We start from the raw sequence: 24381 nt of genomic DNA, 5'->3' as shown, positions 1-24381 counted from the left end.
CAGATGCTCCAGCTTTTGACTCATTCCAGGAGGGAGTGGAGCAATCGCTGGAGGTGAGTGTGGAGACGCGCTCTCCCCACCAGTCTCCCCGGGGATGAGGGGCCTGAGCCACTGGGCTGTTTCCACCTTGAATTTCTACAGCCGATCAGTTTGGTCTCCAGGGGACACAAGCCCGACAGGTGGAAGGCCGCGCTGCGCCCCTTGGGATAGCTATTGCTACAATTCTGGCGTCTTCATTCAGAGCTTTACAAGCATTTGGCCTTCTGACCACCCGGCTTCTTTTTCTTCTCTCGGCCCCGAGGACAGCTGACAGGCAAAGCTGCAGGGCTGCCATCCCCTGCGGGGATTCTTCTCTATTAGTTGGTGCTGGAGGCACTTGGAAAAGGACGAGGTTTGCTCCAAACTGCAGGCCCAGCTTAGACTTCTTCTAGCTCACAGGTTCATACAGTGGAGGGATTATAACTGGGGACTTTGTAAGGATCTGTGGAGGATGCCTGTGGGAATGTAGAGGCTGTCCATGGAGGAGTCAACGTAAGCCCAGGGTGGAGGGAGCGCGTTTCCAGCACTGATGACAAATGAGGCGGCAGGTCCTTCTCCCCACCCTACCTCGCCCCAGCCGTAGGGGCGTCTTGCAGGTCTCCCCTGTAGAAACAGGCTGGATCTGGGGTCCTGCCCAGTGGACACTCAACTGAAACTCAGAGATTAAACATGGTATTAGATTCCTGCCCCAATTTTCCATTAAACAGCAGAAGAAGGAGGAATCTCAATAATCATCTCTTTTTAATATCCTTATTTTACAGATAAGGTAGTGGAGTCCCAGGGGGAATAATAGTAATAATGATGATAATAATAATAATAATAATAATGGCAGCAAATGACTTTACATTGCTTACTACATACCCATTACTGTTCTTTTAAAAAATATTTATTTATTTTGGGGGGTGTGGGCAGAGAAAGAGGGAGAGAATCCCAAGGAGGTTCATATCAGCACAGAGCCCGATATGTGGCTTGATCTCACAAACTGTGAGATCATGACCTGAGACGAAACCAAGAGTTGGACGCTCAACCAACTGAGCCACCCAGGAGCCCTCTGTGCCCATTACTGTTTAAACACTTCCTTTTTTATCCTCAAAGAACTCTATGAGGTAGATATTGTCATCCTCATGTTACAGGTGAGGCGACAAAAACTAAGTAGCTTACCCAAGGACAGAGACCATGTGGTAGAACTGGAGTTCAGAGGCAGACAATTCTGGCTCTAGAGTCCAACCTCTCAACCTTATGCTAAGGCACCTTGGTAGTTGGTCAATTAAGGACCCACTGTGCAAGTTTTCCAAGCTTTCTTCCAAACATTCTTCCACATCTGTGCTGTCCAGTAGGGAAGCTGCTACCCACATGTGGCTATCAAGCACTTGAAATCTGGCTTGTCTAAATGGATATGTGTTGTAAGTGTAAAATACTCTCTGGGTTTCAAAGACCTAGTACAGAAAAGAGAATGTAAGATATCTCATTAATATTTTTTATATTGACTACATTTTGAAATGATGGTCCACTGGATGTATTGGTTTAAATAAAGTGTATTATTATAATTAATTTCACACGTTTCTTTTTTACTTATTTTATGAACACTGGACATTTAAGATTACCTATGTGGCTTGCATCAGTAGTTCATATTACATATATTTTTTCCAGTTTTATTGAGAAATAATTGACACACATCACTGTATAAGTTCAAGGTGTACGGTAGCATAATGGTTTGATTCGCACGTATTATGCAATGATTACCACGGTAGGTTTAGTTCATATCCATTATCTCACAGAGATACAACAAGAAGAAAAAGAAACTCTCCTTGTGATGAGAACTTTTAGGATCTACTCTCTTAACTTTCTTGTATATCATATAGCAGTGTTAGCTGTAGTCATGTTGTATGTCACATCCCTAGTACTTATTTATCAGATAACTGAAAGTTTGGACCTTTGACCAACTTCCCTCAGTTTTCCCACTCCCCCACTTCTGTTAACCACAAATATGATAATTTTTTCTACAATTTGGTGTTTTTATTTATTAAAAAAAATTTTTTTACATTTATTTATTTTTGAGAGATAGAGTGAGACAGAGCATGAGCAGGGGAGAGGCAAAGAGAAGGAGACACAGAATCCAAGGCAGGCTCCAGGCTCTGAGCAAGAGTTCAGCACAGAGCCTGATGCGGGCTTGAACCCACGAACTGTGAGATCATGACCTGAGCCGAAGTCGGACACTTAACCGACTGAGCTACCCAGGTGCCCCTACAGTTTGATGTTTTAAGAAAAATTTTTAAAAAATATTTATTTATTTTTGAGAGAGAGAGCATGAGCAGGGGAGGGGTAGAGAAAGAAGGAAACACAGAATCTTAAGCAGGCTCCAGGCTCTGAGCTGTCAGCACAGAGTCTGATGCGGGGCTTGAATTCATGAGCTCTGAGACCATGACCTGAGCTGACGTTGGATGCTTAACCCACTGAACCACCCAGGCGCCCCCAGTTTGGTGTTTCTTAAAAAAATTTCTTTAGATTCTACATATAAGTGAGATCATCCAGTATTTGTCTTTTTTTGTTTGGCTTATCTCACTTGGTGTAATGCTTTCCAGGTCCATCCATGTTGTTGTAAATGGTAGGATTTCTTTACGTGGCTGAGTAATACTCCCTTGTATGTACATCACAACTTCTTACTCCGTTTATCCATTGGTGGACACTTAGATTGTTTTCATGTCCTGGCTATTGTGAGTCATGTGCAATGAACGTGGGGGTGCAGAGATCTTTTCATGTTAGTGTTTCCATTTCCTTTGGACATATTTCCGGAAGTGGATTTGCTAGGTCGTATGGTAGTTCTATTTTTAATTTTTTGAGGCCCCTCCATACTGTTTTCCATAGTGGCTGCACCAATTTGCATTCCCACCAGCAGTGCACAAGGATTCTCTTTTCTCCACATTCAACACCAGCAACTTTTTTACGGACAGTGTTTGTGGACAGCACTGTTCCATACTGTCGGGTGCCAGCTAGAAGGCAAAGCCTGGGATCACCAGTGCTGTTAAGGCTGCATCCCAGGCCCAGTGCATGAGGTGCCCTTTGAAGAGGGCGTCTCGCCCACGTATGGGTCTGCCTGCATCTGTGACTCGCATCCCTGCTCTGATGATAAGCCAGAAGCTTCCCCTGGGGCCATGGGATGACATCATCAGGAGAAGGGCACAACATCAGACTCTTTAGAGGAGGTTAGTGAAGCTTAATGGGAAGGGTGTGAGCCCCACAGATCCATATCTGAATCCTGGGTTTATTACCTATTAGCTCTGCTGTTTGAACTCTGAGTGTCACTTTCTTTGTTCAGAGAATGGGTGTAATGATAGCTATACCTCCGAGGTGTGGACATAAATGAGATGCTGCACATAAAGCACTTAAAACAATAAGGTCCCACTGAAAACATTGGTCCTTACCCTTCCAATGCCGATTTTCAGAGGGTGGCTTTCTCTACTGCTTGATATATCACATTTGAACTCTAGATTAGAGAAAACGTGAGGGAAAATAGTTCTTGCTGCATTTCCACTCTCTGATTTCCTTGGTAGCTTGGGGCAGGGTCTGCACCTCACTTTCTCTCTCTGTGATGAATGTGAGGCCCCCAGAGGACAGACCTTACCCATGCTGCTGGTGATGGTTGGCACTTCCATGCCAGCTGGTGGTGTTCAGTGGAGGAGGGAGAACACTGCCCTGGGGCAGCTTCCGGTTTACCATCTTCCATCTTCCCTTCCTTTCCTGTTCATGGCACTCAGCTGGCTCTGCTACCAGCTCAGACCTGCATCAGACAAGTGTGTGAATCTGGGGCAGGAGAGGGCTCAAATTATCCTGGGGTGCAGAGTGGCCTGAGACAGGGCTATGTCCAGTGGATTTGTCCAGGGAGAATGGGGTGAAATAGCACTCGCCCTGGGCTGTCATTGGGAGTGTGTGTGTGTGTGTGTGTGTGTGTGTGTGTGTGTGTAGCCCCAGGTTGGCTCTAGTATTTTTAAAGTTCTCTAGGGTATGACTCTAGGACCCCATTGTGTGGGAGAGTGAAGTCATGTCAGGAAAACACGGTAGGAATATACAACTTTTCAAATCAGCAAAAATGCATTCGAATCCTGAGCCTAAAATATGTTACTTCTGTGACCATTGATAAGTCATACAATCTCTTTGTGCCTGTTTCTTACCTTTACAAGGAAATAAGACTGCACGTAGTAGTTGTAAGGTAAATGACAAAGGGCATTGAAGCATTTGAAATTGCACATTTTGGAGTCACTGAATGTCAGTGATTAACATGGAGCCCTGTCGTTTGGTTCTGGTGCAGTAATGGCAGGAAGATTTTCTCTTCCATGTTGTCAAGAGCCTTGCATCTGTTCATAGAACATGGGCAGCAGCAGCGCATGGAAGGAAAGGTGAAATGCCAAACACTTGCTCACCTCTACCTTCTGGAGCTCACACCCTGCCCTCGACACTGGCTATCTGATGGTCTGAATCACAAACACAAGGCTGAGAAACAGAGTCATTTCCTTTTCAGAAGTCTGTAGGTAAAAACCAGCAAGTATAAGGACAGTTTGGGACTAATTTCAGTCCCTACGTGGTTTTGAGCAAATAAATGACTCACAATATGCCCTTGGCCAATCCGTGGATCCTCTTGGGGTGTCTGCTTCCTCTTTAATAAAATGGGATGTGTAATCCTTGCCTCTCCTTCATTTTACAAGCATGTAACAAGGATGAATCCAGTAATGGCTGCAGAATCCTTTGAGGTCCTTGGAGAAATAGTTGCTATATAAATGCAAAGTGTGATGTCCATTTCTATTACATTGAGTTTTGCAAATAAACATGTAAGCCTACATCACATCCATGTCAATGCTGGTCTGGCAAGCTAGCTATTTGCCATGTGCATTTTTTCAGTGAAATAATCATCTCCATACATTATTTCTTGAAAGCATAACTCTAAATCCATAAAGTGTGAGATTGTTATTATTTTTCTTTTTTGGAAGCCCACTGTTCTGCCTCATTTCAGCTTCTGGTATTTCTGACAGATCAGCCGTTGGTGATGTGTGCCTGCTGTGTGGGGGTTTCTCAATATCTTCAAGGACCTGAATCATGACCAGTAAGGGTTTCATGCTCATTGTCCTTCTCCTTCCCTGACCCGACCTTCTTAGTCAAGCCCTGTCATTCATTTGAAAAATGGCTTGCTTGTCCCATCCTTAGAAGTTTTACCAGGTTGCTCCCTGGTTCAGGAGATAAAATAACAGATTGTGGATGGCACTTTGATTCATATAACATTTTAGAAGCCATCAGATGTCATCAGTTAACTCAACAAAAGTGACACTGTGAGGCCTCAGTAACCAAGCCTAAAGATGTGTGAGGTAGTAATTTCCTAGATGTGGTTCTGAAGCATCAGAGCTCACACTGAGGTGAATTACAGCTTGTCAGGACTGAAGTTCTTTCTTTTTCCATAAAAGTACACAGAAATTTGGCCCATGGGAGAAAAGTAAGTATTGATCCCGAACTGAACGGGAAACATTTCTGTGTCCAAGAAGTCTCCTGGGTCTTGTACTCAGATGTAGACCGTTGGGGTCCTCTGGGCTTGTGTCTCCTGGGGTCACCCATATCTACTGCATATCAACCCTTCTCTAAAAAGCTTTGTGACACTTGACTCATGTTTACAAAATCCCCCGGAGCTGAAGAATTAGACCTTCTGAATCTTCTCTTTTTCCAGAAAGCATAAAGGATATTCTAGTACAGTATTCCCCTGAAAGGCTTGGACCCCAAGGGACCTGTTGCCCAGCTTACTGTCTGATCAGTTCAACTAAATGTTGACATACTTACTGTCTGATCAGCTCAAATAAATGTTGACATACTTTGGGTAAACCTCCAACTCTCATTTATTGAAGCCTTTTCCTTCTCTCTCTTCCCTATATATAGGGAATATATATATATAAATATATACATACACACATATTTTTAATTTTAATGAAGTAAACTCTAAGCCCAACACGGGGCATGAACTTATGACCCCAAGATCAAGAGTTGCACACTCCACTGACTGAGACAGCGAGGCATCCCACTCCCTTCTCTTTTTAGCTGTAGGTTTTCTCCCAGATTTTCTTCCTTCTTTTTTTTTTTTTTCCTAAATAGTTTATTGTCGGGTTGGATTCCATATAACACCCAGTGCTCATCCCCACAAGTGCCCTCCTCCATGCCCATCACCCCCCTTCCCCTCTCCCTACCACCATCAGCCCTCAGTTCTCAGCATTCAAGAGTCTCATGGTTTGCCTCCCTCCCTCTCCCCAACTATTTTTCCCCTTCTTCTCCCGCGTCATCCTCCGTTAACTTTCTCCTAATCCACCTATATGTGCAAACATATGGTATCTGTCCTCTGCCTGACTTATTTCGTTCAGCATAACACCCTTTAGTTCCATCCATGTTGCTACATATGGCCAGATTTCATTCTTTCTCATTTCCATGTAGTATTCCATGGTATAGATAAACCACATCTTGATCCATTCGTCAGTTGATGGACACTTAGGCTCTTTCCATNGCTGGGTCCCTGTCTGGCATGGGAATCAAAGTGATGCTGGCTTTGTAAAATGAGTCCGGAAGTTTTCCTTCAATTTCTATTTTTTGGAATAGCTTGAGAAGAATGGGTATTAATTCTGTTTTAAATGTCTGGTAGAATTCCCCAGGGATGCCCTCTGGCCCAGGGCTCTTATTTGTTGGGAGCCCACAAATCGAATAACTGATTTGATTTTCTCACTAGTTATGGGTCTGTTCAGATTTTCTATCTCTTCCCGTGTGAATTTTGGTAGTGAGTGTGTGTTTAGGAATTTGTCCATTTCTTCTAAGTTGTCTAGTTGGCATATGATTTTTCATAGTATTCCCTGATAATTGCTTGTATTTCTGAGGGGTTGGTTGTAATAAGTCCTTTTTCATTCATGATTTTGTCTATTTGGGTGCTTTCTCTTTTCTTTTTGAGAAGCCTGGCTAGAGGTGTGTCAATTTTATTTATTTTTTCAAAAAAACAACTCTTGGTTTCATTGATCTGTTTAGCTGTTTTCTTGGATTCTATATTGTTTATTTCTTCCCTGATTTTTATTATTTCTCTTCTCCTCCTGGGTTTGGGGTGCTCCTGTTGCTCTCCCTCTTGTTCCTTTAGGTGAGCTGTTAGATTTTGTACTTGCCCTTTTTCTAATTTCCTGAAATAGGCCTGGAGTGCAGTGTACTTTCCTGTTAGGACTGCCTTTGCCGCATCCCATAGAGTTTGAATTGTATTTTCATTTTCATTTGTTTCCATATATTTTTTTAATTTCTTCTCTAATATCCTGATTGGCCCATTCATTCTTGAGTAGGATGTTCTTTAACCTCCATGTTTTTGGAGGTTTTCCATACTTCTTCCTGTGGTTGATTTCAAGTTTCATAGCATTGTGATCTGAAAGTGTGCATGGTATGATCTCAATTCTTTATATTTATTGAGGACTGCTTTATGTCCCAGTATGTGATCTATCTTGGAGAATGTGCCATGCTCACTTGAGAAGAAAGTGAATTCCGTGACCTCAGGATGTGAGTTCTAAATATATCTGTCAAATTCATGTGGTCCAATGTGTCATTCAAGTCCATTGTTTCTTTAGTGATTTTCTGTCTAGTTGATCTATCCACTGATGTAAGTGGAGTATTAAAGTCCCCTGCTATTAGTACATTCTTATCCATAAGATTGTTTCTGTTTGCAATTAATTGTTTTATGTATTTAGGTGCTCCTGTATTCGGTGCGTAGACGTTTATAATTGTTAGCTCTTCCTGATGGATAGACCCTGTAATTATTATATAATGCCCTTCTTCATCCCTTGTTACTGCCTTTACTTTAAAGTCCAGTTTGTCTGATATAAGTATAGCTACTCCAGCTTTCTTTCAACTTCCAGTAGCATGATATATATTTCTCCATCCCCTTACTTTCAGTCTGAAGGTGTCCTCAGATCTAAAATGAATTTCTTGTAGACAGCAAATAGATGGATTTTGTTTTTTTTTTTTTATCCATTCTGCTACCCTATGGCTTTTGATTGGAGTATTTAGTCCATTTAAATTCAGTGTTATTATTGAAAAATATGGGTTTAGAGTCATTGTGTTCTTTGTAGGATTCATGCTTGTGGTGGTGTCTCTGGTATCTTGCGTTCCTTGCAACATTTCCCTGATAGAGTCTCCATCAGGATTTCTTGTAGGGCTGGTTTAGTGGTGATGAATTCTTTCAATTTTTATTTATTTGGGAAGACTTTTTAAAATTTTTTTTAATGTTTTATTTATTTCCGAGAGAGAGAGAGAGACAGCATGAGCAGGGGAGGGTCAGAGAGAGAGGGAGACACAGAATCTGAAACAGGCTCCAGTCTGGGCTACCTGCCAACACAGAGCCCGACGCGGGGCTCGAACCCACAAACCGTGAGATCATGACCTGAGCCGAAGTTGGACGCTCAAGCGACTGAGCCACCCAGGCGCCCTATTTGGGAAGACTTTTATCTCTCCTTCTATTCTGAGTGACAGGCTTGCTGGATAGAGGATTTTTGGCTGAATATATTTTTTAAGTTTATAATTTTGAGGGGGAGCAAGCACGAGTAGGGAAGAGGCAGAGCGGGTGAGAATCCCATACAGGCTCTGTGCTGCCAGCGCAGAGCCCCGATGCTGGGCTTGATCACAATCTGAGGCAAAATGAAGAATTGGATGCTTAACCAACTGAGCCACCCAGGTCCCCAGGGAACAACAGCTTTAATATTTTTCTTGGTTATAGGTTTGTTACATGTTCTGGCTCATTATGGAGACAGTCCTTAGCACCTGTTTATTTTAAAAATTTTAATGTTTATTTTTGAGAGAGAGAAAGTGTGAGCGGGAGAGGGGCAGAGAGAGAGAGAGAGAGAGAGAGAGAGAGAGAGAGAGAGAGAGAATGTGAAGCAGGCTCCAGACGTCTTGGCTGCATATTTTTTCTGTTCATCACATCGAAGATTTCATACCATTCCTTTCTGGCCTGCCAAGTTTCAGTAGATAGACTTGTAATCACTCTGATAGGTTTCCCTTTTTATGTTAGGGCCCTTTTCTCCCTAGCTGCTTTCAGAATTCTCTCTTTGTCCTTATATTTTCACAGTTTCACTGTGATATGTCGTGCAGAAGATCGATTCAAGTTACTTCTGAGGGGAGTTCTTTGTGCCTCTTAGATTTCAATGTCTATTTCCTTCCCCAGATTGGGGAAGTTCTCTGCTATAATTTTTTCAAGGACTCCTTCAGTGCCTTTCTCTCTCTCTTCCTCTTCTGGAATTCCTATGATACAGATATTGTTCCATTTGATTGTATCACTGAGCTCTCTAACTGTTCCTTTCGTGTTCCTGGATCAGTTTATCTCTCTTTTTCTTGGCTTCCTCTTTTTCTATAATTGTGTCTTCTAATTCACCTATTCTCTCTGCGTCTTCAATCTGTGCATTGGATGCCTCCATTTTATTATGCATCTCATTTATAGCATTTTTTAGTTCATCACAACTATTTTTAATCTCCATAGTCTTTGTAGCTATAGTTTCTATGTTGTCTTCCATGCCTTTTTCAAGCCCAGCGATTAATTTTATGACTATTGCTCTAAATTCTTTGTTCAGTTTTGTTGCTTATATATGTTTTGAGCATTTCTTTAGCTGTCATTTCTTCCTGGAATTTCTTTAGAGGACAGTCCTTCTGTTTTGTCATTTTGGCTAGCTTTCTGTCTCATGTTAGTTTTATAAGTTTGTTATGTGCTCTGCACCTGTGAGTACTGCTGTATTAAAGAAGGCTCTTTGAGTGTCCAGGGCCTGTCCATTCAGGAAGTGTTCTTTGAATAGTGTTTCTTGGTCTCTCTTGTTGAGACTTTGGTTATTTTATTTCCCTACTTGTAGTGGTAGTTGGGACTCTCCACCATGTGTACTTTGGCTTGTTTCTTGAGGTAGCCCTGGAAAAGAAAACAGATAGACAAACACATAGGGAACAAAGGCACACAAACACACAGACAAATCCAACAAACACACAAACTGAAAAGGAAAAAGAGAAAGGAAAAAAAAGGAAAAAAGAGGAAGAAGGAAAAACAAATAATAAAAATAAAAATGGAAAAAATAAAAAGGAAGAAAAGAAAAGAAAAAAACCCAAAAGACAAAGGACAGTCTAAAAACATAAAACCAGAATTCCCAGCTCCAGATAAAGAGCAGGGTGTGTGCAGTGCTGATGGAAGCACATATGCAAAGAGAGAAATGACAGGGCGGGGAGGAAGCAAAATTGGAAGAGAAATGACCAGGCAGAGAGACTAAGAGGCTTAATTCAGAGAGAGAAAGAAGAGCAGATGGTAAGAGGCGAGGCAAAAGAAATGAAGATAATGTTACTCAGAGTAACTATATAGTCTGAGTACTCGAGAGAGAGAGAGAGAGAGAGAGAGAGAGAGAAAGGTAGCAGTGGAGGTGTAGAATATACATGTAGAGAATGGATTAAATGTGACTGTTTAAGCAAACCAGTGACCAGAGTGCCCAGTCCAGCAGAGGGGAGGGATACGAATGAGACAAGGGAAAATATATCTGAATAGAAAGAATTGATCTAGAATTAATCATGGCAGTGCATCCATGTTGGTCTTGCCCTGGGCTCTGGTGAAGAAAAAAAGCAGCTCTCTACTGGGGATGGGTGTAGTTTCGTGTAGGCGGGTCTTAGCCTCCACTGTGCCCCACCTCCCTGAGGTCCCACTTTGGTTGTGGGGAGGAAAATGGCAGCACCCCAGCCCCCTCTTGAACCGAGTGTTGCAAATCACTCTTTTGGGTCCGATCTCCCTGTGCCCGGTGCATACCTGAGGTAGGCCGTGCTCTATGTCCCAAGCCAGGCCTCATTTCCAGTTCTTAGTCCACAGGTCCTGTTGATACCACCCGAAATATAAACCTGCAGGCCGAGTCCCTCTGAGCAGTTTCAAGCTGGCAACCTCCCCACTGGAAATCGAGCGGAGCCAGAAGAGCGGTGGGGCAGCTTCAGGTGCAACGCTTTCCCTTCGGATGGAGCTGGTGAGCAGAGGAGCAGTTTCTCCTGGCATCTCCTGTGACCAGTGCGACCTGCTCAAGGTCAGCTGCACAGCTGGAAACTGGATCCCTCTGTGTCCCCAGCCGAGCTTTTTCTCTTCTCCAGGGACAGGGACAGTTCCTTGAGCAGTTTCAGCTACTCTTTCTTTTTCCCTCGACTCACCGTGGCTCCCCGCAAAGGGGGCTCCCTCCCTTCCCTCCTTGTCTCCAGTCCCCTCCTGTTTTTATTTTCCCCATTTCGCACTCACTCTGTAAGGTTTTCTTTGCGGACTTGGTCTCCTTTTCCTCCCAAACTCCTGGATTCTGTAAGGGTTCTTATGGCTTCGGGCCTTCTCCATTTGCGAGACGGGGGCAAGTGAAATGTACAGAGCTCCCTACTTCTCCGCCATCTTGGACAATTCTCATTTTCTTAACAATGTCTTTCAAAGAGCAGAAGTTTAAAATTTTGATGATTTTTATCAATTTTTTGAGATTCATGTTTTTTGTGTCCTGAGAAATATTTACGCATCCCAAATCACAAAGGCTTATTTTGTATTTTCTTCTAGATATTTTATAATTTAACTTTTATGTTTAGGCCTGTCATCAATTTCAAGTCAGTGTGTGTATGGTGTGAGGGACAGGCCGAGGCTTTTTTTTTTTATATGGATATTCAGTTGTCCCAAACTATTTATGAAAAGACTATCCTTTCTCTAGTGAATTATGTTGTTACTTTTGTAAATAACAAAAAAAAAAATCAATTTGCCATTTATTTGTGGGTCTATTTCTGGATTCGCTATTCTGGTCCGTTGATCTATATATCTATCCTTATACTAGTAAACACTGCCTTGATTATTGTAACCTTATGGGAAATCTTAAAATCAGTCAGCATAAAATCTCTAAGTTTATTCTTTTTCAAAATTGTTTCGGTTATTTTAGGTCCTTTGCATTTCCATATGAATTTTAGAACCCACTTGTCAATTTCCACAAAATAAGCCTGCTGGGATTTTGATTGAGATTGCATTGATGCTACAAATTAGTTTGAGGAGAATTGATATCTTAATATTGAGTGTTCCAAATGGAACATGGGTCATTTCCACTTCTTTGGGTCTTATTTATGTCAGCAATATTTTGTAATTTTGGGTGTGTTTGGGAGCTTAGCCAACTTTTACCAGATTTATTCCTAGTGTTTTATGTTTTTGGTGCTACTGTCCATGGAAGTATTTTAAAATTTCATTTTCTGATTGCTTGCTGTCGATGTAAAAGACTGCAGTGGATTTTTGTATACTAACCTTGTAGTTATGACCTTGCTAAATTCTTTTTTTAAAAAAAATTTTAATGTTTATTTTTAGAGAGAGACAAAGCATGAGTAGGGGAGGGGTAGTGAGAGAGGGAGACACAGAATCTGAAACAGGCTCTAGGTTCTGAGCTGTCAGCACAGAGCCCGATTCGGGGTTTGAACTCGAGAATGATGAGATCATGACGTAGACCAAAGTTGGCCGCCCAACTGACTGAGCCACCCAGGTGCCTCAGACCTTGCTAAATTCTAATAAAACTAAGTATTAGTTCTATTACTTGGGATATCTACATTTCTCACAGAAGTGTTTATGGTTTTCAATGTGTAGATCTTGCACATATTTAAATTTTTTTCTTAAGAATTTTTTCTTTGAGAATACTACTTTATATGATCTTTTAAAATCATTTCCTTTTCTGGGGCACCTGGGTGGCTCAGTCAGTTAAGTGTCTGACTTCGGCTCAGGTCATGATCACACGGTTTGTGGGTTCTAGCCCCACGTCGGGCTCTGTGCTGACAGCTAGCTCAGAGCCTGGAGCTTGCTTCCGATTCTGTATCTCTTTCTCTCTCTGACCCTCCCCTGCTCACGCTGTCTGTCTGTCTGTCTGTCTGTCTGTCTCTCTCTCTCTCAGGAATAAATAAAACATTAAAGTAAAATAAGATCATTTCCTTTTCCGATTATGTTTTGCCCAGGTGTAGCTGAGATTGAGATCCGCTGGCCTGAGGACTGATCATGAACCCTGCTAGAGGTGGGACCACTAATTTTATTTGTTCTTGTTTTGTTGTGCTGCATGTGGATGGCCCCGATCAGTCAAACAACAGAGAGTCCCGTCAAAAAGCAGAATCATTTGCACCTCTGGCAAAAGAGCAAACGTTCATGATTCCTCTTAATGGAAAGTGCTATTGGGCTTTAAGGCGACATGATCCTGCAAGGAACTTGATCTTGAAGTATGTCATTGACCTAGTGTGGACCTGACCATGCCGATGGTCTAGATTTGAACTTTAGCTTCTCAGGACAGGCTGTGTGCTGGGCATTGGTCTGGCTGGTGACCTTTGTAGATCAGTGGGCTACCTATTTCCCCTGAGGTTATACATGTTGTAGATGGTGGGAATGGGTTGGGGAGAATATAGGAGTTGCTTTTGTAACCTTTTTTTTTAATTAGGAGAAAAGAGATGGAAGCTGGGATGTGAGCCTGTAACCCATTCTTCATTCTCCCTAGTGCTCCGGGTAATGGTATTTAACGGAAAGACAAATCCATTCATCTTCCCAGCATCCTGGCACATGGAGGCCGGGCAGGCTGCTATCAGAAGAGATATTAGGGACTATAAAAAGCCATTTGATTCCCTCCTCTCCCTACTGTCACTTTGTACCCCCCTTTCCCAGGGAATTGATACCGTGCTTGCTGACTCTCCATTGCCTGGAGGTCTTAGTCCTTGTGGGCATTTTATTGAGATTCAGACTGGCTTTACAATCCCATTCTTTTTTCTTTTATTTCCATCATTTCTGTGCCAGGGGTGGCAACATCATGGAAGGAATTTTCTTTCTGCATAATTCTGCTGCTTTTTTAAAAAGAGCTGGTTGAAATGCCCCTGGGTAGAGGAGAGTGAACCAGTCCTTCAGGACAGGTAGCTGCTGAAGTGATGCTTCTAGCACAGAGCTCTGGGTTTCTGAGCCAGGTTAGGGCAAGCAGGTGCCCCTTGCCTTTCGTCTTGTTTTCAGCTTTGGCACCGCACCTTGTGTCATCTCATGCCAGTACCAGTGCCACGGTGGCTCAGCGGGGCAGCTTTTGTCTCTTTTGGTCATAAAAGTGTTCTGGAGGAGAGCTCCACTTCCTCAGGATTTTCTCCTTCTGCACTTTGTTCTTTCCTACTTCCAGGTTGCTCTGCTCTCTGTGACTCTGTCCACATCCCTCTTCTCCCATTTTCATTTTTTTTTTCACGGCAGCTTAAGAAAATTCAATCTTGCCTAGTTATTGAGCACTGACTCCATACCAGGGACCGTGGTGAGCAGGAGGGATACAGCTGGAGGCAGGCTCTGCTCACAAGAAGCTAGTCTCCTGGAGGAGATGGACGTACATAGATGCAAGTACCTGTCACTCAAGGTCAGGAATTACACACTCATAATGGAAGTACGAATAAAGTGCTTTTTGAGGATACAGTCTAACAAGAGCAAGCTTTATCTCCATGCTCACATTTTTTCTGGGCCTCGAAGGATGGGTGAGGTTTCAGCAGTTACAGAGGATGCAGGGGTGGGAAGGGTGGAGTAGGACGTTTAAACTGAGGAAACCATGTCAGCAGTGGCCCCGTGACATGAACTTGCATGTTGGGAGTGTGCGAATTGTCTAGTTCAGATGGAAGGCAGCAGGCGTGGCATGGGAGGACGAAGGCCAGAGAGGAGACTAGAAAGGCAAGTTGGGGCATTGTGGAGGGCCTTGGTGACAGCCAAGGAGCCTGCTCACAGTCTCTAGTAGCTCATGGGAGCCGGCAAGGTTGATGAACAGGAAATGGCATGATCAGAGCTGGGCTGCAAGAGGCTTCCTGGAGCAGAAGGGTGAAGGGTGAATGAGAGAGGAAGAAGGTGGTGGGAGAAGGAAGAGGAGCCTGTTTCAAAGTGGCTCAGATTGGGCTCCTGGGTGGCTTAGTCGGTTAAGCGTCCGACTTTCGCTCAGGTCATGATCTTGCGGTTCGTGGGTTCGGGCCCCGCGTCGGGCTCTGTGCTGACGGCCAGCTCAGAGCCTGGAGCCTGTTTCCGTCTGTGACTCCCTCTCTCTCTGACCCTCCCCTGCTCAGACTGTTTCTCTCTCTCTCTCCTAGAAATAAATAAAAAAAAAAACATAAAAAAAAACAAAACAAAAAAAACCAAAGTGGCTCAGATTAGCATTGACCAGGATCTACACATGGGCATCGGTCTTGAGGGTTGGAAAGGAGATGACTGACCGACTTGAGAAAGGTCTTAGGTGTGGGTCAGACAAGACTCATCGGGAATGGGAAATCAAGTTAAAGAGGTAAAAAGAAAGGCAAAGTCATGAATAGGTTCTGGGAGCAGAGCGCTAGACAGGACAAGGGCTGGCCTCAGGCAGGGTATATAGGTAAGTTTTTTTTGAATCAGCAACAGAAATGGACTCTACTTGCTTGAAGTCTGGAGTTAGATTCTCGGCATCCAGGTAATGTTTTCTGGAGGCTCACCCTCAAAGACTGAGGCTGTTCCTAGGGAAGGGGAAACTGTGTGGGCCGGCAAGTCACACTGATTGGTGCCCGCTCTGGTAAGTGGTGAGGAGGAGGAAGAGGAGTTTTGTTTTGGACAAGGAGTAGTGTGGGTGTGGAGCAGGAAGGGCCCATCCAGATGGGGTAACTTTTAGCAGGCTCAGACTAGTGTCATGCCCATGTGCGAGCTCCAGAAGGTTGATAGGTGAAGCTATTAGCGTGGGGAGTTTGAGAGAGGGGGACTGAGAATAGGCTGTGAAGAGACCCTTCAAGGTTGGAAAGATCTTTTCTTTTATTTAATTTTCATTTATTTATTTGTATTCAGGTATAGCACACGTACAGGAAAGTGCATGTATCTCAAGTCGACAGCTCCTTGAAGTTTTACATATATATACACCTTTGTAACAACCACCAAGAAAAGGACACAGAACATTTCCATGACCCCAAAAGGTTCCCTGTGCCCCTTCTTGGTCAGTACCTCCACCATACCTATCAGAATTATCACTGTTCTGACTTTTACTGCCACAGATTAGTTTGTCTGTTCTTGAACTTCATATAAATCTTAGCTTTCAGTATTTTTTTTTTTTTTTTTGTGTCTGGCTTCTTTTGCTTGACATTATGCCTGAGAGATTTATTTATGTTATTGCATTAAGCATAAGTTTGTTTTTTTTCTTGCTGTGTAATATTCTTTAAAAATTTTTTTAATGTTTATTTGTTTTTGAGAGTGAGTGAGTGAGAGAGAGAGCACTAGCAGGGGAGGAGCAGAGAGAGAGGGGGCACAGAATCCCAAGCAGTCTACAGGCTCTGAGCTGTCAGCACAGAGCCCAACACGAGGCTCGAACTCAGAGCCTTGAGATCATGACCTGTGCTGAAGTTGGATGCTCAACTGACAGAGCCACCCAGGTGCCCCTCACTATGTAATATTCTTTTAAATAGATATGCCACAGTTGATCTATTATCCTGTTGATGGACCTTTGGGTTTTTAAAAAATCATGGCTGTTAGGAATAAAACTGATACGGAATTTCTTGCTCATGACCTTTACTGACATATTTACTAGTTTCTCTAGAGTACATACATACTCAGGAATGGAACTGCTGAGTTCAACGATATATATGTTTAATTTTAGTAGACACTCCCAGTTTTCCAAAGCGATTGTACCATTTTACACACTCCCCCCTCTGCCAGTAACATAAAAGAGTTCTAGTTACTCCACCCCTCTTTGAACATTGGTGTTGTCAGTCTTAACTTTTAACTGTTTTGCTGGATGCATAGTGGTATTTCATGTGTTTTTGTTTGTTTATTTATTTTGAGAGAGAGTGCATGCGTGCATACATGAGTGGGGGGTGGGTAGAGAGAGAGGGAGGGAGGGAGGGAGGGAGAGAGAGGAAGGAGAATCCCAAGCAGGCTCCATGGAGCCCATGTGGGGCTCCATCCCATGAATCTGTGAAGTCATGACCTGAGCTGAAATCCAGAGTCGGACACTTAACCAACTGAGCCACCCAGATGCCCCTCATGTGGTATTACTTTGGATTTCCCATGCAACTAATGATATTGAGCACATTTTCATCCGCATGTTGGCTCTTTGAATATTTCTGTGTCCATTTGTGTGTGAAGTGCATGTTCAAGTCTTTTGCCTACTTTTTTGGTTTTTGTTCTTACTTACTGTATTTAGGAATTCTGGATACAGTCCTTAGCTGAATGTGTGTTTTGTGAATAACTTCTTCCAGTCTGGTTTGTCTTTTTTCTTAATAATGTCTTTTGATAAACACAAGTTTTTTAAATTGAAATTTTTTTTACTGGAGTTTAATTAACATGCAGTGTTATATTTTCAGGTGGACAACATATTGATTCAACAGTTCCGTACATTTCTCAGTGCTCACCACGATAAGTGTAGTCACCATATAACATTGTTACAGTATTACTGACTGTAGTCCCTACGCTGTACCTTTTCATTTCTGTGACTTACTTATTTTATAACTGGACGTTTTTCCCTTTTAATTCCCTTTATTGATTTTAGGTATCTCCCCTCACCTGCTCAATACCCTCCCCCAGCAACCATCAATTTATTCTACGTATTTAAGAGTCTGTTTTGGTTTATTTGTTTATTTGTTTGTTTTTCAGAATCCACATATAAGTGAAATCATATGGTATTTGTCTTTGTCTGACTTATTTCACTTAGGACAGTACCTTCTAGGTCCATCCATGTTGTTGCAAATGGCAAAAACTCATCCTTCTTACTCTTTTTCAGCACAAACACAAGTTTTTATTTTCAGTTATCAATTGTTTATTTTATGGTTGGTGGTTTCTCTGCCCTGTACAGGAAATATTGCCTAATAATATAAGCTACCATTCTCATTTTGGAGATAAAAAGATAGTATCCAAAGGCAGAAAATGACTCAAGGTTACCTAGTAAGTGACAAGACCAGGACAAGGTCCGTGCTCCACCTGCTGGGAACCTGCACCGTGTTCTTCTGTTCACTAACGAAGGTGTCACAGAGAAAGCAACCACTCTCTTTTTGTCACTGTGACTTGCTACCACCACAGTTAAAAGGAATCAGCTGTAAGATGACATTGTTCTAAATGTACTGAGCACCTTGAAAATATTCCTACACCTTGATGCAATTGTTCCGTTTCTGGGAATCAAAAATATAGACAAAGTTTGATGCACACAGATGTTCATTGCAGTGTAATTTTCAGTGGCAAAAAGAAACTTAGTTCAAAAAGAACTAAGTGTTCATCTATAATGGACTGGCTAATTAAGTTGTGGCACATTTAAAACATTGAATAGTGTAGCTGCATAATATTCAGATTAAGGTACTTTTGAAAAGTATTTAATGGCCCATGAAAATGAGCACAATATAATGTATATTTTTTCCATTAAAAAAATTCAACTTTTTCTAGGTACAATTTACATACCAATAATGCACCTATTTTTTTTTTAAATTTTTTTTTAATGTTTTATTTATTTCTAGGAGAGAGAGAGAGACAGCGTGAGCAGGGGAGGGTCAGAGAGAGAGGGAGTCACAGACTGAAACAGGCTCCAGGCTCCGAGCTGGCAGTCAGCACAGAGCCCGACGCGGGGCTCGAACCCACGAACCGCGAGATCATGACCTAAGCGAAAGTTGGACGCTTAACCGACTAAGCCACCCAGGCGCCCCAATAATGCACCTATTTTAAGTGTACAGTTTGATGAGTTTTCTCTTTATTTTTTTTTTAAAATAATCATCATTGACATATAAGATGGAACAATTGGAAGCGTATAATCTGATGAGTTTATGAAGATGTGCACAGTCATGTGACCACCCCCACAATCATGACACAGAATATTTGTTACGCCCTCAAATGCCCTCATGTTATTTATACTCCGTGGCTTTTCCCTGCTCTCAGGAAACCAGCCATCCATTTTCTGTAGGATAGATTTTCCTTTTCTAGGATTTCATATAGATGGAGCAATGCATATTTTGCCTTTTTTTCTGTATTACTTCTTTCCCTTGGCGCGGTGGTCTTAAGATTCATTTCAGTTGTTGCTGCTGTTGATTGTTCTTTTAAATTGCTGCGTAGTATTCCATGGAATAAATATTCCTCATTCATTTATCCATTCTCCTTGGCTGAACATTTGTGTCATTTCTAGTTTGGGTTACTATGAGCAAGCTGCTATGAACACTTGTGTATGGGGTTTTGTGTGGACAGATGCTTTCATTTCTCCTAGGGAAATACCTAGGAGTGGGCTGGTCAGATTGTGGGGTAGGTGTAAGGTTAACTTTCTAAGAAAATGCCAAACACTTTGCCAAAGCAGCTGCACCATTTTGTATTTCCACCAGAGTTCCAATTAGTTTATGCCCTTATTAGTATTTGGAACTGTCAGTTTTTATAAAATCAGTTTATTTTTTTGTTTTTAATTTTAGCCCTTCTAATCAGGTATGTAGTGGTATCTCCTTATAGGTTTTCTTTCTTTCTTTTCCTTCCTTCCTTCCTTCCTTCCTTCCTTCCTTCCTTCCTTCCTTCCTTCCTTCCTTCCTTCCTTTTAGAAAATAGCTTTATTGGGGTGTGCAGGTGGCTCAGTTGGTTAAGCATCTGACTCTTGATTTCGGCTAAGGTCGTGATCTCATGGTTGGTGGGTTTGAGCCCCATGTCAGGCTCCATGTAGATAGTGCAGAGCCTCCTTGAGATCCTCTCTCTCTGTCTCTCTCAAAAAAACTAAAAGGGGCACCTGAGTGGCTCAGTTGGGTAAACGACCAACTTTGGCTCAGGTCATGATCTCACGGATTGTGGGTTCGAGCCCCGCGTCAGGCTCTGTGCTGACAGCTAGCTCAGAGCCTGGAGCCTGTTTCGGATTCTGTGTCTCCCTCTCTCTCTGACCCTCCCCTGCTCATGCTGTCTCTCTCTCTCTCAAAAAAAAAAAAAAAAAAAAAAAAAAAATTAAAAAAAAGAATTAAAAAAAAGCCAAAAGAAAACAGTTCTATTGACATACTGTCTATGTGCTTCAAGTATATAGTTAAGTGCTTTTAGTATACTTAGAAACGTGTGCAACCATTGACATGATCTAATTTTAAAGTATTTTTGTCTCGGGGCGCCTGGGTGGCTCAGTCAGCTCAGGTCATGATCTCACGGTTTGTTGGTTCGAGCCCCACATCGGGCTTTGTGCTGACAGCTCAGAGCCTGGAGCCTGCTTTGGATTCTGTGGCTCCCTCTCTCTCTCTGACCCTCCCCTGCTCATGCTCTGAGTCTTTGTCTCGCTCAAAAATATACATTAAAAAAGATTTTAAAAAAAAAGTATGTCTCAACTTAAGAAATCTTGTACCTACTAGCAGTCTATCCCTCGTGCCTCCATGCAATATAATATTAGGTTAAAAAGAAAAGCAAAATGAAAAGCATTAATCCATAAATGTATATAAGGAGTAATATGTATTTCTACATATATATAGAAAAAAGTCTAGAAGGAAATATGTCAAACCTTAGGTGTCTCTTGATGGTAGCATTTATAAGTAGCTTTATTTTCTCCTCCATACTTCTTGGAATTGCAAAATTCCCTGCAGTGGGCACATACTACCTTTGGCATAACAAGTATTATTTGTATGAAGAAAAGGAAGACATTTCTTCAGGTTACATGTATTGAAGGGGGAAAGAGCCATTCCAGCTGCTATCACTCTGTATTTTCAGTCTGATTTCTTTTGGGAAGAGAACTTGTAAAATCTTACCCTTCTGGGTTTCTGCAGTGAGTTGACAGTATAAACTTGATGTTTGCAAAATTTACGTGAACTGCCGGGGGGGGGCGTCCTGTAAACTACTCTATGAGTTGGGTTCTCTTATCGGCAGACTGTTGAATGCTTAGAAAATGTGCTGTGGAAAGCAAATCCATATGGGAGTCAACTCAAGGGGTACATATTGCCCTGTGATGGATCGAGAGAAGTGGAGAGGGGCTGCTATTTGCTTGGGACCTCATTTTCCTCATTCTGAAGTGTTTGTGGTCACGTACATAAATGAGTGTATAAATGCACATTTGTGTGAGTGTGTAGCATTTTTACGTTTTAAGTTATGGGATTAGAGGACTAAGTGCATTGATGTTCTAGTTCTGTTTCATGACCATTGTGCAGTCTGATTTAGGATAAGTCATATTCCCGTTTCTTTAGTACATTTTCCTCCAGATTCATGGAGACAGCAATAACCATCTTAATATGGGCTTATGGAAATGAATTGAGTCACATTTATACTTTGAACAAAAATGTGCTTTGCTTGGAATCTGCACATTATTTCACATCTCAAAGGTCACATTCTGGGGTGAAACTGAACTGATATTAACCATTTTCTAGAAGAAGAAATAGACTGAGGAGGACTTGGCTGAGTCAGAGATTGACTGTAAAGAAATAAAACCTACTTAGTTGGCTCAAAAAGAGGACGGGAAGGTACACTGTAAGATTTAATAAATAGGAAAAATTAAAAGAGGCAAAGCCTGAGGCAGTTTCTTTCTCAGGCCTTATGTCTCTGTCTCAGGCCTTATGAGCTCTTGACCTTGGATCTCTCTGTATATACCTCTCCAGACTCTTCTTTTCAAGTGGGTTCGTCTTGCTTATGTGGAAACCACGAAGGTTTCTGTTCTTCGTGACTTCAGCTTGAACATGGCTTTGCTCAGTACATTGTGTTGGCTCTGGCCTTGATTCTACATGACCATCTCGTTTAACTTTGGATACCTACATGACTCATTGGCTGGAGGGGAGTCTGATTGGCCTTGGTTTGGCCAGATTTCCTAACAGAGTTGGGTAGAGGAAGGTCAGATATACAAAGACCGGTATCTGGGCTTACCTACCCCTTGACACAGGCTTGATGGGGGTGGTTGACTACTACTGACATCTAGTCAGATGTTGCTGAGTTGGTTGTTGTTTGCTAGTTCCCACGATGGGGACATGTAAATGATGAGGGTACTATGTAGTCTGTGGTAGGCAGCCTTTCAGTGGCCCCATAATGAGTCCCATCTCCTGAATTTATGCCCTTGTGCAACCCCCTTCCATTGGGTGTGGGCTGGATTTAGGACTCACTGAGATGTCACTTCTGAGTTAGATTATCAAAGACTGGTTTCCATTCTCTGTGTCCTTTCTTACCTTCTCCCTTGTTGCCTCTGATGGAAAAAATGCCATCTTGTGAGCTGCCCTAAGGTGAGGCTAATGTGGCAAGGAACGGGCCTCTGGCCAACAGCCTTGAGGATATGATTACTTCCGACAGCATGTGAGCCATGTGGGGAGCTGGGGGCACTTCTCATCTGAGCCTGTGGTCATGACTCCAGCCCTGGTGACACCTTGGTTGTAGAGTGTGAGGCACCTTTAGGTAGAAACACCCAGCTGAGCATGCCTGGGTTCCTGATCAACAGAAACTGTGAGATACTCTTTCAAGTGGCCAAGTTTTGGGGTAATTTGTTGTAGCAAGAGACATGGTCCTCTAAATAATGCTCTTCTGGAAGCACAGGACCCAGGCTTACCTCAAAACAATTGTAAGAGGTGATCTGACCCAAGGAGCTATCCTGAAGAACTTGTTTGGACCAAAGTGTCAGTCTCCCTCAGCATGGTGAGCAGGTTCAAGTACAGCAGTACTGTATCTCTCATGTGGCCAGCTGGACAGAAGTTAGTTTCTAAGAGCGATAGTGTGGATCTCCAAAACGCAGACAGGAAGGACTCCTTTTTAGAGAACTTCAGGTGACAGCCAAATGTTTCAGCTTGTGCTGTAGTATCTGAGATGTGTAGAGAGTTATAGTTGGCAAATTCTAGTGTCCTTTTCAACTCCATGTGACACAGAATTCGAGTATTTGCCCGTGGTTGCCAAGCCCCTATGGACGGTTCTCCATATGCCTGGTGTGGGCCGTATGAGAAGTCTCAGGCTTCTGGACATCCCTGGGATGGAAGGTCAGACACGGGAGACTGTTAGATCTCAGAGTCTCACCGCGGGCATGATTAGGCTCAGAGGTCTTGAGCTGATAGTCAAGCTGCTCTCCTGAGCTGTTTCATAGGGAGGGCATTTCAGGAAGGCTCTGTGGAGACCCCTTAAAATCCTGTGTCCTCTGGTAGATTCCACCAATCTGTTAGGATGTTCTTTTGTTGGGGAGTAGGCTCACAGAGAGTATGTTCAGAGAGAAGAGTTTCTTGCTGCTTCTACCGTCAGGGAAGAGTTTTCCTTAAATATCCTCGACTACCAAGAAAATTCTTGCAGGGTACTCAGTGTTCCTCCCTCCCCTGCTCCCCTCTTTGCATCAGCTCTGCAAAACTCATGTATCTAACTCCTTCCTCTTAGGGACCCTCATCTGCCTCACACCAGATGTTTCCCTAATTCTTCACCTGTGTCCTTCTGTGGGTCTACGGTTGGCACCCCAGTGACCACATACATTTGAAATACTGACTTTAAAAAAAATTTTTTTTATTTTTTATTATTTATTTATTTCAGTTAATTCTTACTTTTTTAATTAAAAAATTTTTATGTTTGTTTTTGAGAGAGAGAGAGAGGGAGGGAGACAGAGTGTGAGCAGGTCAGGGGCCAAGAGAGAAGGAGACACAGAATCTGAAGCAGGCTCCAGGCTCCAAGCTGTTAGCACAGAGCCCACTGCGGGGCTCCAGCTCACAAGCTTCAAGATCATGACCTGAGCCGAAGTTGGACGCCTAACTGACTGAGCCACCCAGGCGCCCCTAAGTACAGCTTTCTTGGTGCAAACATCCTGTCCCCATAGAAGGACCTGTGAAGAAATTATGCAATACTGGAGGGACCTTTCCTTTGTTGTTTCAAATGCAGAATTCCTCACACTGCTATCTGTAACCTTCAGCTTGGGTGGCCGGTCCTTGTGGGACAGTAGGTTGGAAATGTCCCTTTCTGTCACATGTGTTCCCAGTAAGAAGTCAGCAGCATCCCGGGACAAGCAGGGGTGGCCGCTGAAGTGACAGCAGGACAGGGTCCAGCTCAGCCAGGAGCCATGATTGCTCTGTGTGCACAGGTGGCATTAGTGTCATTACGTGAGAAAGGCTGTTCATGAAGAAGTGTGCTTTCAGAGGGATGGGTGGGGAAGGGGAGAATGAGAACTGAGGAGAAGGACAGGGATTGTGCCTGCTTTTCAAGGTTACGTGTTGAGATACGTAACACAGTTCCTTTCCAATAGCTTTATAATAAAGAAGAAAGACCCTTTTGTTAACAACGCCTTGTATTTATCTCACGTCTTTCTCCAGAGAAGCTACGAGTGCTTCAGAGATTCTGTCTTGATAAAAAGTTGATGAATAGGTGTGAAGACCTTCTGGTGAACTCAGCCAGGCTGTCTGTGATCCACTCACTTTGCCCATGGTCCTTTGACTTCCTTTTGGTTA

At 42.8% G+C, this 24381-nt stretch overlaps 1 long non-coding RNA gene across 3 annotated transcripts in view; it reads left to right on the top strand.

Moving 5' to 3' along the window:
• LOC144237102 (uncharacterized) overlaps positions 1 to 24381 on the top strand; it is a 414282-nt gene that overhangs the window by 118828 nt on the left and 271073 nt on the right. For 2 of the 3 annotated variants that reach the window (XR_013336755.1, XR_013336754.1), the window contains exons 2-3: positions 10906 to 11117; positions 13039 to 13094. This is a non-coding gene — a long non-coding RNA (uncharacterized LOC144237102). The remainder of the gene's footprint in view (positions 1 to 10905; positions 11118 to 13038; positions 13095 to 24381) is intronic. The other variant, XR_013336756.1, reaches the window with a different exon arrangement.

This window comes from Crocuta crocuta, unplaced genomic scaffold (genome assembly GCF_008692635.1).
Source record: "Crocuta crocuta isolate KB4526 unplaced genomic scaffold, BGI_CrCroc_1.0 scaffold266, whole genome shotgun sequence".
Lineage (NCBI taxonomy): Eukaryota > Metazoa > Chordata > Mammalia > Carnivora > Hyaenidae > Crocuta > Crocuta crocuta.
This window is presented reverse-complemented; position numbering and strand designations above follow the sequence as displayed.